The 13,761-nt window shown below is 41.6% G+C and overlaps 1 long non-coding RNA gene across 2 annotated transcripts in view; it reads left to right on the top strand.

The window, feature by feature from the left end:
* Positions 1 to 2,011: 2,011 nt before the first annotated feature.
* Positions 2,012 to 13,761, top strand: part of LOC146865966 (uncharacterized) — a 135,548-nt gene continuing 123,798 nt past the window's right edge. Inside the window, exons 1-4 of one of the 2 annotated variants that reach the window (XR_014976741.1) lie at positions 2,012 to 2,121; positions 2,227 to 2,346; positions 2,429 to 2,517; positions 2,616 to 2,704. This is a non-coding gene — a long non-coding RNA (uncharacterized LOC146865966). Of the gene's footprint in view, positions 2,122 to 2,226; positions 2,347 to 2,428; positions 2,518 to 2,615; positions 2,705 to 13,761 lie in introns of those variants that run through there. The other variant, XR_014976742.1, reaches the window with a different exon arrangement.

Below are 13,761 nucleotides of genomic sequence, written 5' to 3'. Positions count from 1 at the left end.
CCGGGACCAGTATGGGAGCAATGTTTGCTCCAAATATGGTGAATATATACATGAATCATGTGGAACACGAATTTGCCCTTAATAACTCAAACATGTACTACTCCAGTATAAAGTGCTGGAAGCGGTACATAGATGACATTTTCTTCATCTGGTCAGGAAATGAGTCTGACTTCAATGACTTTGTTACATATTTGAATACGATACAGAAACACCTCACTTTCACCTCAACGATACATAAATCCAGCTTAGCCTTCCTTGATTTGAACATACAACATGAAGATGGGTGCTATACACCTCTCTGCATAGAAAACCTACCAAAAGAAACACCCTACTCGCCTACAGAGGTCACCACCCTCGGGCACTCAGAGACGGTCTACCCTTCGGCCAGTTTCTCCGTCTGCGCCGTAATTGCGCAAAGAAAGAGGATTACATGAGAGAAGCTAATACACTGAAAGAAAAATTGTTGGCCAGAGGGTATCCCAATAGGCTAAAAAAGAAATGTCTTAAACGGGCCTGGTTCTGCCCCAGAGAAACGTTATTAGGCCCAAAGAAAAGAGTGCAATTAACAGGATTATCTGTGTTACTACGTTTGGTATACATTTTAACCTAATCCGCAAATTAATCACAAAGAACTGGCACATCATCAAGAGTATAGATTCCAGTATCGAAGTGCCCATGTTTGCATTCAAATGTGGCAAAAACATTAAAGACCACCTTATCCGGTCTTCTTTGGAAAACCCACCACAAACTACGAGATCATTGCAGTCCACCTGGGGCCTACCAGAGGTCAAGGGATATTTCAAATGTGGTAACTATTGTGTGTGGTAACTGTGTATCATGCGCCTTCACCTTCAATACCAAGACATTTGAACATGAAAACGTCAAACACACTGCCAACTGCAATACGAGAAATGTGGTATACTGCATAACATGTCCCCGTGGCTTGCCCTACATCGGGCAAACCCAACAACCTGTAAAAGCACGAGTAGGACAACACCACAGTCGAATCAGACATTCAGTAGTCAACACCCCATTGGTAAATCACTTTACCAGCAAAAATCACACAGCAGACGATATAAGATGGCAAGTCATATTCAAAGCCTCCATTCCAGAAAGAGGAGGGGATCTGACACAAATACTACAATGACTAGAATGTCGTTGGATAGAATGTACTAACTCCATCATCCAACTCTGCCGAAGAGTGGCGCGGATTTGTTACTACACTTAGCAACTGACCACTGTAATGAATACATTCCTACTGTATGAATACAAATAGACTACTGTTGCAATAGTGCATGCATTAACCGGATATTCATTGGACTTCTTCGCCACGTCTGAATAGCAGCACGTCATTATTCACTGTGATTTCTTTACTGCTTCTCTTAGTAACCTTTGTAGGCCATACAGTAATTTGCATACAGCACGCAACATTTTGCTCAATAAAGTAACTGTTATCCTATTGTGTACAATATGTTGGTTTGTTATATCTGTATATTGTTGATATTTGTCCACCGCACACGTAAAGTGACCCAGCAACTGTCAGCAGATGTAAAACATATGCATTGATGTGTGTGTACACGAAAAAGCGATTTATTAAGATTAAGTGCATCTATTATTTACAAAAAATGACTGCATGATCGGTACCGTATTTGACATCCATGAACTAATATATAAGCACACGTGCAGGTCCATATTCGTGTTTATGTGCAATATTGAACCATTAACACATTGACCATATTAACACTACACGTGTCATTGGGACGGACACGTGCCCGTGGACCACCCCCGCTTCAAATTGTGACAATTCATACATGTACCGATCCATTCATTTCCACTTGAGTATTACTTTACCCTCGGTAGGCAATACACCAGCCAGGTGTCACTGCGCCTGTCACACCGCCGCTAGTCTTTTGTTCCTCTCTACTGTTGGACCCGATCGGTAGACTGTTTTCCACAGCCTTGTCTGTTCGCATATTCGACCGTCCCCGGGTGGGAAAAGATTCCTTTTAAATACCCGTAACCAGTCGGCAGCTCACTGTCATTGTACCAAGCAGAGAGACACACGCTCTTCTGCTCTGAAGTATCCCTGGAGCAGGCCCATTGATATCCAGGCATCGCTAGGTAAGAGACGTCAGCGCACCCACAGCTAACCATGGTTACTCCTCTTAATTACTAAGTCCAGGCGCGTTCAGATTCCAGTATACCAGTTATTCGTTATTATTTTAGATCTTCGCTACTGATGGATGCCACTTATACAAACAATTAGATGGAACCAGAGCCCGTCACGCTACGGACACGGCGTTCGGTCCTGCTCCCCATCTCCAGCGCTCAGACACACCCCTTCGGGTAAGTCTGTACCAATATTCTCGCCCATTCTTTTGTACGCATTATTATATGCATATCTACAAGCTTCACTTTTTTTACACAGCGCTCGCTATTACTGCCTTCTGAATTACTGCGGTTTTCCCAGCTGTGCCATCCTTAAATTCTGACTGCCTACCACTACCCTCACACGGGGTAAGTCCAGTTCCATTTCTGCCTCATCGAGTGTAGATATGTTAGTTACATCGTGGTTATGTCTAATTGTAACCTGTTTCATTTTCCCAACTACACAGCGCCCGGCTGGTTCCCCTATGAGTATCTTCCTTCACTGTACTCACGGTGACACTCCTTCCACACTAGGCATTGCAGATCATCCTTCAGGTAATTCACACATACTGCTCCTTCCCTTGACAAGCTTAGCTGTTTTACATGGCCACATACTGATGGAATACCTCCATTTTCCTTTAGGTGTCCCTACACTTTTAGGTCCTGAAGAGACCCTATATTGCACACAGGGTCGAAACGCCTTCGACTGTTAACAAAAGCGAACCATTATGCAGCACTTCTCATTGTATAAAGTGCGGATTTACACAATGTATACCTCCTAATGGTCGTTCTTATGTTTTAAAGGAAACCTTGTACATATGTCACGAAATATGTCACCATTATTTTAGGTTCCAAAACTTCACTGGAACACCCCTCACTAATGTTTAACGATTATTTTGAAACCAAGTGTGCTAATTCTTTCTTTTTGAAATACCATATATGTATGGTTGTGTCTTTCGTCTCACTGCATAAATAATTGTCTATACCAATCAAAATCCATGGTGTGTTCGGCTTGCTCTCTTTTTGACATCAACTTAACCCTGAATATTGCCATTGCGCAGGCTTTATTATTAAAAATGAGCTCTTATTAGTCCAAAGGAGCCATTGTTCTTTTATTATACTGTAACTGGCAAGACTATTTAAATGAATCCGGATTAAAAGGACCAAGTCATTTGAAATACACAAACCGAAAATGAAAACAGGTTTGTTCAGTAAGCCTCTTCAACACCGGAATGGCCACTGCTGCTTTATAGTAATAGACCACTCCTGCCTCATATAGCACAGTAGCCAGGTCTTAAACCAAACATATTATCTAATACTACTGACAAGCAGTAGTAGTAGTTACTTTATTTGTTGATTAATAAAAATCATTACAATCAAGGATAAAACACGATAGGTTGAGAACATTATTTTTTGCCGATAAAATATACAGCTTTATACTGGAAAGTTAGCAGCAATAATAGAGAGCATCAATGAATAAGGTGCATTTGTGCTAATGGCTAGAAGACAATTCCAAATACTATTATTAAAAATTACATAATTTTCTTCTTGGTGGCCTACAAGGTACAGGTAAAAAAAAAAAGTAAAACCATTTATCATAAATCTCAAATTTGTTTATCCAATCACTGTAACAAAAAACCTTTTAAAACTTAAATTAGAAGTTGTGTATAGAACTTTTATTTAAAAGCAGATTATCATTTTAGCATTAAAATTTGTATCGACACGTTCCTGTCTTAACATTCATTATCAGTCTTGGTTAATAGTTTCTTTTGGGCAATATAAATAAACTTTACAAATTGTGGGGTCAAGGGGGGCATAATCCCAGTGAGACAGATAATAATGGCGTGTCGACATGTTCTCACCCCAAGTTCGTTAAAAATGGGTCTCAACAGAGTCTTCCGCTCTTCTAGCAGTTGGGGACACGTAGTTACTATCAGGCACATGCATCAAAGCTATTTGCGATCGCAAACGGCGCGAATCGCAAAAATCGGCCGTTTGCGATCGCAAAAATAGCTTTTGCGATGCATGAAACAACTTGCCACTCGCAATTTAAGAAATCGCAAATTATTGTGATTTCTTAAATAGCGATTGCATTTAAGGAATCCCTAATTGAGATTCCTTAAATGCAATGCATTACAGTTTAAAAAATAGCGATTACGCTATTAGCGTGAGCAAATTACCATGAGGCTGGACCTCATGGTAATTTGCGAAAACTTAGAAAAATGCACTTATTTGCATTTTTCTAAGTTTCATGTTGCCCACACACATGCCCTTAGAACATGTGTGTATGCAACATTGGTGCAGAGTGAACATACATGGGTGCAATAGGGTGTCCTTTGGACACCCTTGCACCATCGAAATTGCGGGAGCAATTTGCGAGTGCCTACTGGTACTCGCAAATTGCTCCCGCAATCTCTAATTCATTCCTATGGGCCTGGAGGCCCATAGGAATGAATGGGAAGACATTCCTTAATTGCGACTCGCAATTTGCTAGTCGCAATTAAGGAATTTGTGGGAATCGCTATTTCTTTAGCGATTCCTACATGCATAGGGTTTTGCTATTCCTTAATTGCGATTCCTTAATAATCGCTATTAAGGAATCGCAAAACCCTATAATGATGCATGTGCCTGTATATGTATTAAAGATTCGTCATGGAACCCACATAGCCTACAAATATTTGTGGACCAGTTTTTTTCCCATTTTGGTATTCCATTCTTTGTCGGGTATCTCCCAAACCGCGATACTACTGACAAGCATTGGGTATGGCAACAGTCTCACCTACGAGAGTGATTGTCTTTGTAAATGTCTTTTAGCCTTGTTGTAAAGCACCAAGGCTGCTATGCAGCATGACTGAAAGTCAGAAATAAAAGCACTGTGACCAGCAGCGCTGGCTTCTTCATAGCGCTTTTTTTCTCTAGTGGTACGGAGGCAACCTGGAATCAGAGGGTGGGAAGGGTTCAAGCAACAACAAGGGATGGGAGGAGGTTAAGCAACAACAACATGGGATGGGAGGGGGGTCTAGCAAGAACAACAAGGAACGGGAGGGTGGGAGGTGGTCAAGCAAGAACAGCATAGGACAGGAGGGTGCAATGAGGTCAAGCAAGAACAAAAAGGGATGGGAGGGTGGGAGGGGGTCAAGCATCAACAACCAGGGATGATAGAGTGGAAGGGGTCAAGCAGCAACTACACAGAGCAGGACAGGAGTGTGGGAGGGGTCAAGAACAACAAGAAGGAGGGGGACAGGAGGGAGGCAGCCAAGAAACAACTACCTAGAGCCGGATGAAAAGGTGGAGTGGATCAAGCAACTACAATACGGAGAGGGGGGAGTAAGCAACAAACAAAGCTGGATAGGGGCAGACAAGAGACAATGTGGGACGGAGCAAGCAGCAAACAATGCACGACAGCAGGGACATGTGCCAAAAGTGCACCCATTTGGGCTGCAAGTGGCAGGCATTTATGTGCACTGACATGTTTTGTAATAGAGAGTCTAGTCTAGGAAATGAAACGCAAAAACAAACCTATACAAACATGGGCAAGCAGACTCCTGCTGTCTGCCGGTATGCTAAAGTTCATTTTACTTTTGTTACACAGTAGCTCCTGTTTGAAAAGTTGTGAGTTTCTGGTGCTGGGAGGGATGTGATGCTGAGTGGGGAAGAGGTGGCTGGCACACCCCTGGAGGACCCCCCACTCTCCAATGGAAAGCATGACAGACTGGGTAGTTAGGGGTCATGGGTACCTTTCTGATTTGAGACACATTATCTGACATTATGTTTTTATTGACTCAATGTGCGCATGAAAACATCACAATAGCTTTTTTATATAGCACTTCATACAGCAGGTTTGTTGTTTTTAGGCATTCTAAACGTCAGTTGGTAATCACCAAATTCTCTACCACCCTGCATCGAGCATAAAACTGCAAGTAGTGTAAAGATAACCACATATAATAGAAAACCTATTAGGCACATAAGTAAGAAAACCCAGGTGGCACTACTATGAAATTAAACCTGTTTGGATGAAAATTATTTGTACTTTTACTCTTGTGTGGCAACTGTGCACTCCAAAGATTTCTCTGAAAATGAACCCATCAGGTTTGGCTGCTGCTGCTCAAGCAGTTAAAGTGGGAAAAGCCACTCTTTAAGGCACTGAAAAGAGCTATTCACAAAATACATATCCCTGGGTCATTAGTTAAAATGTGGTGCAAAAATGGCTTCATTTGTGCAGTGTATTCTCTGAAATCAAACGGGATTCATGATTTTTGTGACTGCAGGTCACATACACATCTTTGCAGTAGGCACACTGACCCACAGAGTTATTTTCTTTTCTAGTTAGGTGGTCTCAATACTGGCCCCAGTATGAACTGTGGATGATAATGTCATCGAAATAGGCCGCCACAAATGATTCGCAAAGGACTCACATGGCTTAAGCACAGAATTCATGAGTCTTTGAAATGTGGCTGGCGCTCAGTGTAATCCAAAAGGTAGCACTTTAAAATGATATAAACCCCCTGGTGTTGAGAAAGCTGTCTTTTCCTTAAGCGTACTTGCCAGTAACCTTTGCTCAACTCCAGAGTGCTAATATATTGTGCTTCCTCCAACCTTTATATCATCTCATCTACAGACGGAAGGGGGTAGGAATCAAAGTGGGAAATGTTATAACGGCCGCACTGCGCCCATTCCAGGAACCGTACCATACTTGTGCATCTGCATTAATTAAAACACAGCCAACAATCATCGTATGTGGTGGTAATTGTTGGCCGCAGTTTATTACTTATTACATAGTCACACTTGTACAATTCCACCGGACATCCCCTTGGAGGCCGGGGTCATAAATCATGTCACACATTATTACAAATGCGATGTCGCGCATTGTCATCTGGACATCATAAATCATGGGCCATAAATCATTATCCATCATAAATCATTCTGTTGGCCCTTCCTTTGTTGCCATAAATCACTCTGCCTGATCACCATAAATCAGCAGCCATAAATCATGGGTCATAAATCATCGGTATGTCATAAATCATTCTGTCACCTGCCATCAGAATTTCGTGGTCATAAATCATTCTGCGTGAGCATCATAAATCATCAGCCATAAATCATGGGTCATACATCATTGGTATGTCATAAATCATTCTGTCACAATCTGTCCTCCTTCCGCTGTCATAAATCATTCTGCATGAGCCTCATAAATCATCAGCCATAAATCATCGGCTGGCCATAAATCACTGGTTTGTCTTGTTTGCTCATTTGCAACTCCTAGGGTCGTAAATCACCCTGACAGCTCGTAGATTGTTCTTTGTTGTTAACCACGCCCCTTTGCGTGTGGGGGGTAGCCTTTTCCCTGGAGTTAGGCCCCAACTCGCTACCTTGTTAGTCTCTTTTGTGCCCCACCTTCTGGCGGGGGCTGGGCTGCGAGCGCCGTCTTCGTTTGCTACCCCGATTTTGTGGAAAACCGTTGGCGGCGCTCCCCCAGCTCCCATGATATGCAAGTGGGCTGCTGCAGGGGGGAGCGACGCCTTATATCTCCCCTTCCTAAACTCCCCATTGTTCTTGGAAGGGTAGGGGGCGAGGGCCTGAGGGCGTTTCGCCCTGCGGTGCTTCCCGCTGACGAGAACCGGTTCGTTCCTTGCCGGGCTCTGGCGGCCATTATGGCGCCGGCCCTTAAGCCCCCTTCGGGGGCGGCCTCTGCTATTAACCTCCCTAAAATCAATACAAAACCTGATAGACCCATCAGGCTTTGGGACTATCACAATGGGGGAATTCCATTTACTAGTTGAAGGTTCTGTTACTTCCATTTTTAAAATTTGTTGTACTTCTCTTTCGATTTAATCTCTTCTGGATTTTGGAATGCGTTAAGGACGTAACCACATCCTTTGCCCCGGAAGAGTTTGTATCACGTTTTCTATTTCTGTCGTTCTCCCAGGTGTTAAAGATAACAAATTCTGGAGATGTTGTAAACAAACGTCTAAGTCCTTTTTTAGTGAGGAAGGTAATTCTGTATCTATAATCTGTTCATACAAGGGTGGGTACACCTCAACTCTTACCAACAAGGCTGTTCTAGCTCCTTCCCATTTTTTCAGTCTATTAATGTGGAATATTTGGGTATTCTTTCTTTCTGGATCCCTTTCTAAGTGATAGTTCATGAGGGTTACTTTCTCTATGACGTTAAAGGGTCTTTGCCATTGACCCAACAACTTGCGATCAGAGGAAGATCGCTCATTGGCTTTCTTGTCATATTGTTTTTTTCTGAGATGCTTGAGCCTGTTCTAGATTACTTTTCACAATGGTTCAAACTTGATTCAATTGTGATTTCATACGAGTTACTTATTCCAATAAGGGTTTGGCCTCATCCTTCTCTTCCTCCATTCTTCTTTTGCCATATCTATTAAAGTACGGGGTTATCTGTCATATAATAGCTCAAATGGATAATAACCCATACTTTTTTGTTGAATGCATCATATGGCAAACAATGCTAAGGGCAACATATCCTCCCGTTTTCTAGTCCCTAAATCTAACATTTTATTCAGTGGGTTATTAAGGTGGCGCTGTACCTTTCCACCAAACTATGCGTTTGTGGATGATAAGCAGCTGTTTGAATCTGTTTAATCGTAAGCTTTTGGTAGACCTGTTTCATAAGTTTAGAAATGAAAGGAGTCCATAGATCAGTTATGATTTCATGAGGAAAACCAACTCTGGAAAAGATATTGATCATTTCTTTAGCTACTTGAGTGGTATTAGGTTGTCTTAATGCTACTGCCTCTGGAAACCGGGAGGCATAGCCCACCACAACCAATACATAGTGGCACCCTCTACGAGAAAAAGGTAGAAGGGCTCTAATTATGTCCATGCCTACCCGAGAGCAGGGTTCATCTACCACTGGTAAAGGTCTCAAAGGGACTCATGCCGGTTAGGTATTGTTCTAAATAAATCTTCCCCATTGTATCTTCTTTATGAGATGTGAGGGTTTTTAGCTGCCAATCTGTCATGCCTCTCACTGTATAAAATATCGCTCTAGGAGTTTCTTGAGGGCCCTCCTTAATTTGTTGAAGCCTTATTCAATTCGTTTCCTCATCCTCCCCCATTCTTTCCAAAACACTCTTCTTGATGTCATCTTATGGGGTGGTTCCCAGAGGATTGGTAGCTTGAAATGCGGCCTGGAGGTCAACGGAAAGGAGTGGACCTAAGTATTGTCCCCATCTGTCCATGGGCCATGCTGTGGCTCTTGCGATTCTTTCAAAATTTGGGAAGAAAAAATTGGGGTTCTCCCCGGTGACATACTTCTGCATTACCACTGAGGGTAGAGTCGCATGGCTGCTCTGTTGGCCGAGAGCCTCAGCTAATTTCCCCTTAGCCATCTCCTGTGTTTGAATTTGCTTGGTTAGGGCTTTATGTAGCTTATGTAGGAATTTTTCCATTACTTTCTCTAATTTCTCCTGACTCTCTGCCATTTTGGAAACTATTGCCTCCATTGCCTCCAATCCCAATTCTGACACTAACTGTGGGAAGGATGAGCAGAAAAAGAATCAAGGAGGCTGAGTGTATTTCTTAATGATGACGTATTTTAGTATTAATTGCAGAAACTAAAGAGAGCCCATCTGTACGATTGGAATATCTTTCCAATTCTTTATGTTCAGTAAAAAACATAGAAAGCAGGCAGTTTTCCTAAAATAACTCTCACCCACCCGAGTATCCCCTTGGTGACATGCTTCATCAATAGGTTCTTCCCGTACCACTGTGGAATAGGGCATGTTACAACCAATGGATACGTGGGAGCACTTTGATCATGTGCTATGACGTGAGGAGAGATATAAGAGTGGGGGGGGTCTTTTGAAGTGCAAAAGTTCAAAATACCAGGCTTAGTAGGAAAAAACAATGTATTCATACCGCTAGCTGGTATGATTAAAGTGGGGAAAGAAATTCAAAAACATGCAGTTATGTGCATGGATTTCATCGGTCTACATGTTTCAAGCCCTACCCCAAGGCATTTCTTACCAAGGGATGATCCCTGATACCACTCCTATTGTGAATACACTCTAATTAGAGTATACAATGGTTTTATTAATGAACCAAAACATACAATAACCAATTGGTAAAGTTGTTTTTAGATCTGGAAAATATGCAAGAGAAAAGATTAGTCCGTCACAAATATGACTGATACTCATTGCGGAACACATCAGCATTGTGGAACATGTGATATATATGTTTCTATATTTTTTAGTAGTGAAACCTTATTTTAGTGCTACCAAAGATATACCTATTTGTTGTGACTGATGAAATTAAAAACACAGACGACAGGGCCCAGCAAACACACACATAGAGTTTCTTATTAATGGTAACTGTTTGACAATATTAATGTTACGATGAGGCATGGCTAACAGAAAAGGTAAAAACAGGGTTAGATATACATGTTGTTAGCTAATCTTTGGCCTCATGAGCTCAGATGGGGAAAGTGACGCTTATTGTTAAACTCTGTGTAAAGAATGGAAAAAATGGAAAAAGACTTTAAAGTACTGCGTTGGGAAGTGTTCGATGGTTCTGCAAATAGGAGAGTATCGCCTATGCCGTACTTACTTCTTCACAGCTACTCCCTTGCCTGTGGAGATAGACTACGTGTGCGGGAGTTTCCCTATTTGACAGCAGAAGGGCCTGGAGCAAAGGTGTCTTCATACCAGCTAAGGGCTAGAGCACGAACTTGCCATCATGACTGTGCAGTATTGGAGCCACGTCCTGGTTCCAGGGCTTTGTTTAGAGAAAAGGAATGTCATCTCTTACAAATGTATGAAATGGTATCACATTGAGCCAGTGTAATCTGTAAAATTGACACAATTAAAAGAATCTTAAAGAAGACTCAGAATGCGGGAAAAGCATTTTTCATTAAAAATATTGCTTGATAAAAAGATTCATAAACTGGGGAAAAGATTTCTACATAGAAACTGTGTAAAAACTTTTTGGGGTTGAAAACATTTAAAAAGATTATACTGAGAAAAAATTATCTTGAAAAATACTTTTCCTTTGCCAGCGTATTCTTTGTTAGTTTAGTTTGTGTAATAATACGATATTCATTATTGGAAAACATTGTTTTGACCTGGTGTGGAAATCTCCTCTGGTCTGTCATTTGGATATACAGTAGTGTTGACAGGAGGTGTCACATGCTGGTTAAAAAAGCTCCCTTTGAGTACTTTTATCTGATAAACTGGCTTCAGAGTATATTTTCATTTAAACTCTCTATATGAGTCCTCAATCTGAACACCCAACATTGTTCTTTTTCCAATAGTTGGGATTCCAAGCGGATTTGTTCGAGAATGGTCCAGTTTAGGTCCCACATGTGTCTTTTTTCCATATAGTGGACTGACATCCTTGTGGGCGCACGCCTACATCTCAGGTTACTCTGGTGTTCACAGATCCGGGTCCTAATCATGCATGTCGTCATCCTTAAATAATGGAGATTTCACAGGCATGTGATCATGTAGATAACACTTATGTGTTACTTGAAATAGACTGGGAGTACCAAACCCCAAAGAAGTTGGTTATGGAGTGTTGTAAATCGGCACTGACTGAGAATTTCTTCCAATACAAAGACACTTTATACTTACAGAAACACTGGACCAGCATGGGAGGTACCTTTGCCCCTAGCATGGCAGGTCACTATGTCTAACATCTGGAAAAACATAACATCCTGTGTCCCACCAACGCGTACCTGGTACACATAAACATGTGGAAGCTTGTGGAACACATAAACCACACCTCACATTTTTAACCTTCTGGTTTCATGCCTGCATTATCATTACAGTGCTGATTTACTTCAGCCTGTTCTTCAGGAAATACTTTAAATTCAACAGTTCCTTTACATAACTATAGCAAAATGGCGAGACTTTGGTCTTGAATACAAAATGTTACCACTCTAGTTGTTCATTAGAACTCTGTGGTGACACTGCAATTGATTACTAGGCAGTTAGGTGACAGAATGCTGCTGGTGTTGAAAGCACGTTTACTCCACATGTCAGAATGTTTTACATAAATGGATGAGGAAATTATCTGAGAATTATTGGTAATTGTGATCTCAATTTAGCTTTCTAAAGCACTAACCGTAATTTCTTGGACAAAAAGAACCCCTTCATTTTTTAATTTACTGCAGTATCCACAGTGTACTTTCAGTTTTACTGCTTTGATTCCATTAAGGCAGCATTCAGGTGTGCCACACTTTTGTTATAAGTTAAGAATGTTAGCACTCTAGTTGCTCATTGGAACTTTGTGGTAAAGCTGTAGTTGATGACAATGAAGTAAACTGACAGGCTGCTGCTGGTGTTGAAAGTACATTTCAATCTGCATGTCGGAATATTTTACTGAAATAAATAAAGGAAGATATTTGAAAACTCATATAAAATGCGTCCTCATTTTAACATTCTAGAGCAGTGTTTCCCAAACCTTTTATAACCACAACCTCATTTTTAGAATGACAAACATTCACGGGCATGAGGAGGGATTGCGTTATTTTATGTAATAGTAGAAATACTTTCAAAATGCTATGAATTACCAACATTACATACTCTTTACATGTTATTGTGTTCCTCTCTAACAGCAAATGTTTATAAATGACACAACCTTGACCATGCTCTTCTATCTCTTAGTTAATGATAAGCAAAGTCATTGTGCGTTGTGCCTTACTGCCTTATCTACCACATCACGGGAGTAGCGGGTTTAGAAATGGGTTTACACCATTTTAGCGCCACATCAACAAAACCAATAGGACAATTATGCTGCGAATATCTTAGATCAAGGGAAAGAGCAAGTACTCGCTCAAGGCTCTAAAAGAGGCAGAAAATGTGCCCAACGGCTTGACGGTCTTTTTCTGCTTCAGATTTTATCCATAACCAGTAACACATCTCAGTGGGTTCAGCGCTCACTGCAGTGATGCACGAGTGGGATCCATAAAATAGTCCATAAACCTTTTCCAGCCAAGAGAGGAAAACAGATGAATCAAAAACCCAGAGAGGGCTGGTGATGGCATGGATAACTGCCAAGTGGCCTCATGCGTGATACCCGTGCCAGTCCTGGTTTCATTGCCAATAGCACTACACAACACACACTTATAATGTCAACACTACCACTGTGTGTGCCGGACTAGGCAACATTCTGCTGCACACGGAACTCTGCGGAATTGCACAAATCTGCGGAATTCCATGGAGTAGAACTCCGTGAGCTCTGCCCACCCGTAATTTCTATGCTCTGAGAATGGAATTTTCAGTGCAAAACACCTTTTGCGTTGGATATTAAATACTCTTGTAAGACTTTGGGTCACTGTGCATTGTTGCTAAGCCTCAGTACATCTGGGCCAATGTGTGTTAACAAGGGAAGTGATAAGTAGCCCCTTGGAATACATGGATTACCCAGCATGCTTTCAGGAGGACCCTCTTCATTGCAAACTGTCAATGCCGCGCGTTGTGGGGCAGGCTTGTAAACTTTTGCTTTTTTAGCACTGCTCTACAGTGTGCATTCAGATAATTTACAGCCCCTTAAATCATGATGAAAAAAATGTTAAGCAGTTAAGACCTCTTATCACTATTTGGTTAATGAGGGTCTCTGTGCTAGTGGGAATCCCTCACTCCTGACTCC

The sequence above is a fragment of the Triturus cristatus genome, chromosome 2_1, assembly GCF_964204655.1.
Source record: "Triturus cristatus chromosome 2_1, aTriCri1.1, whole genome shotgun sequence".
NCBI lineage: Eukaryota > Metazoa > Chordata > Amphibia > Caudata > Salamandridae > Triturus > Triturus cristatus.
This window is presented reverse-complemented; position numbering and strand designations above follow the sequence as displayed.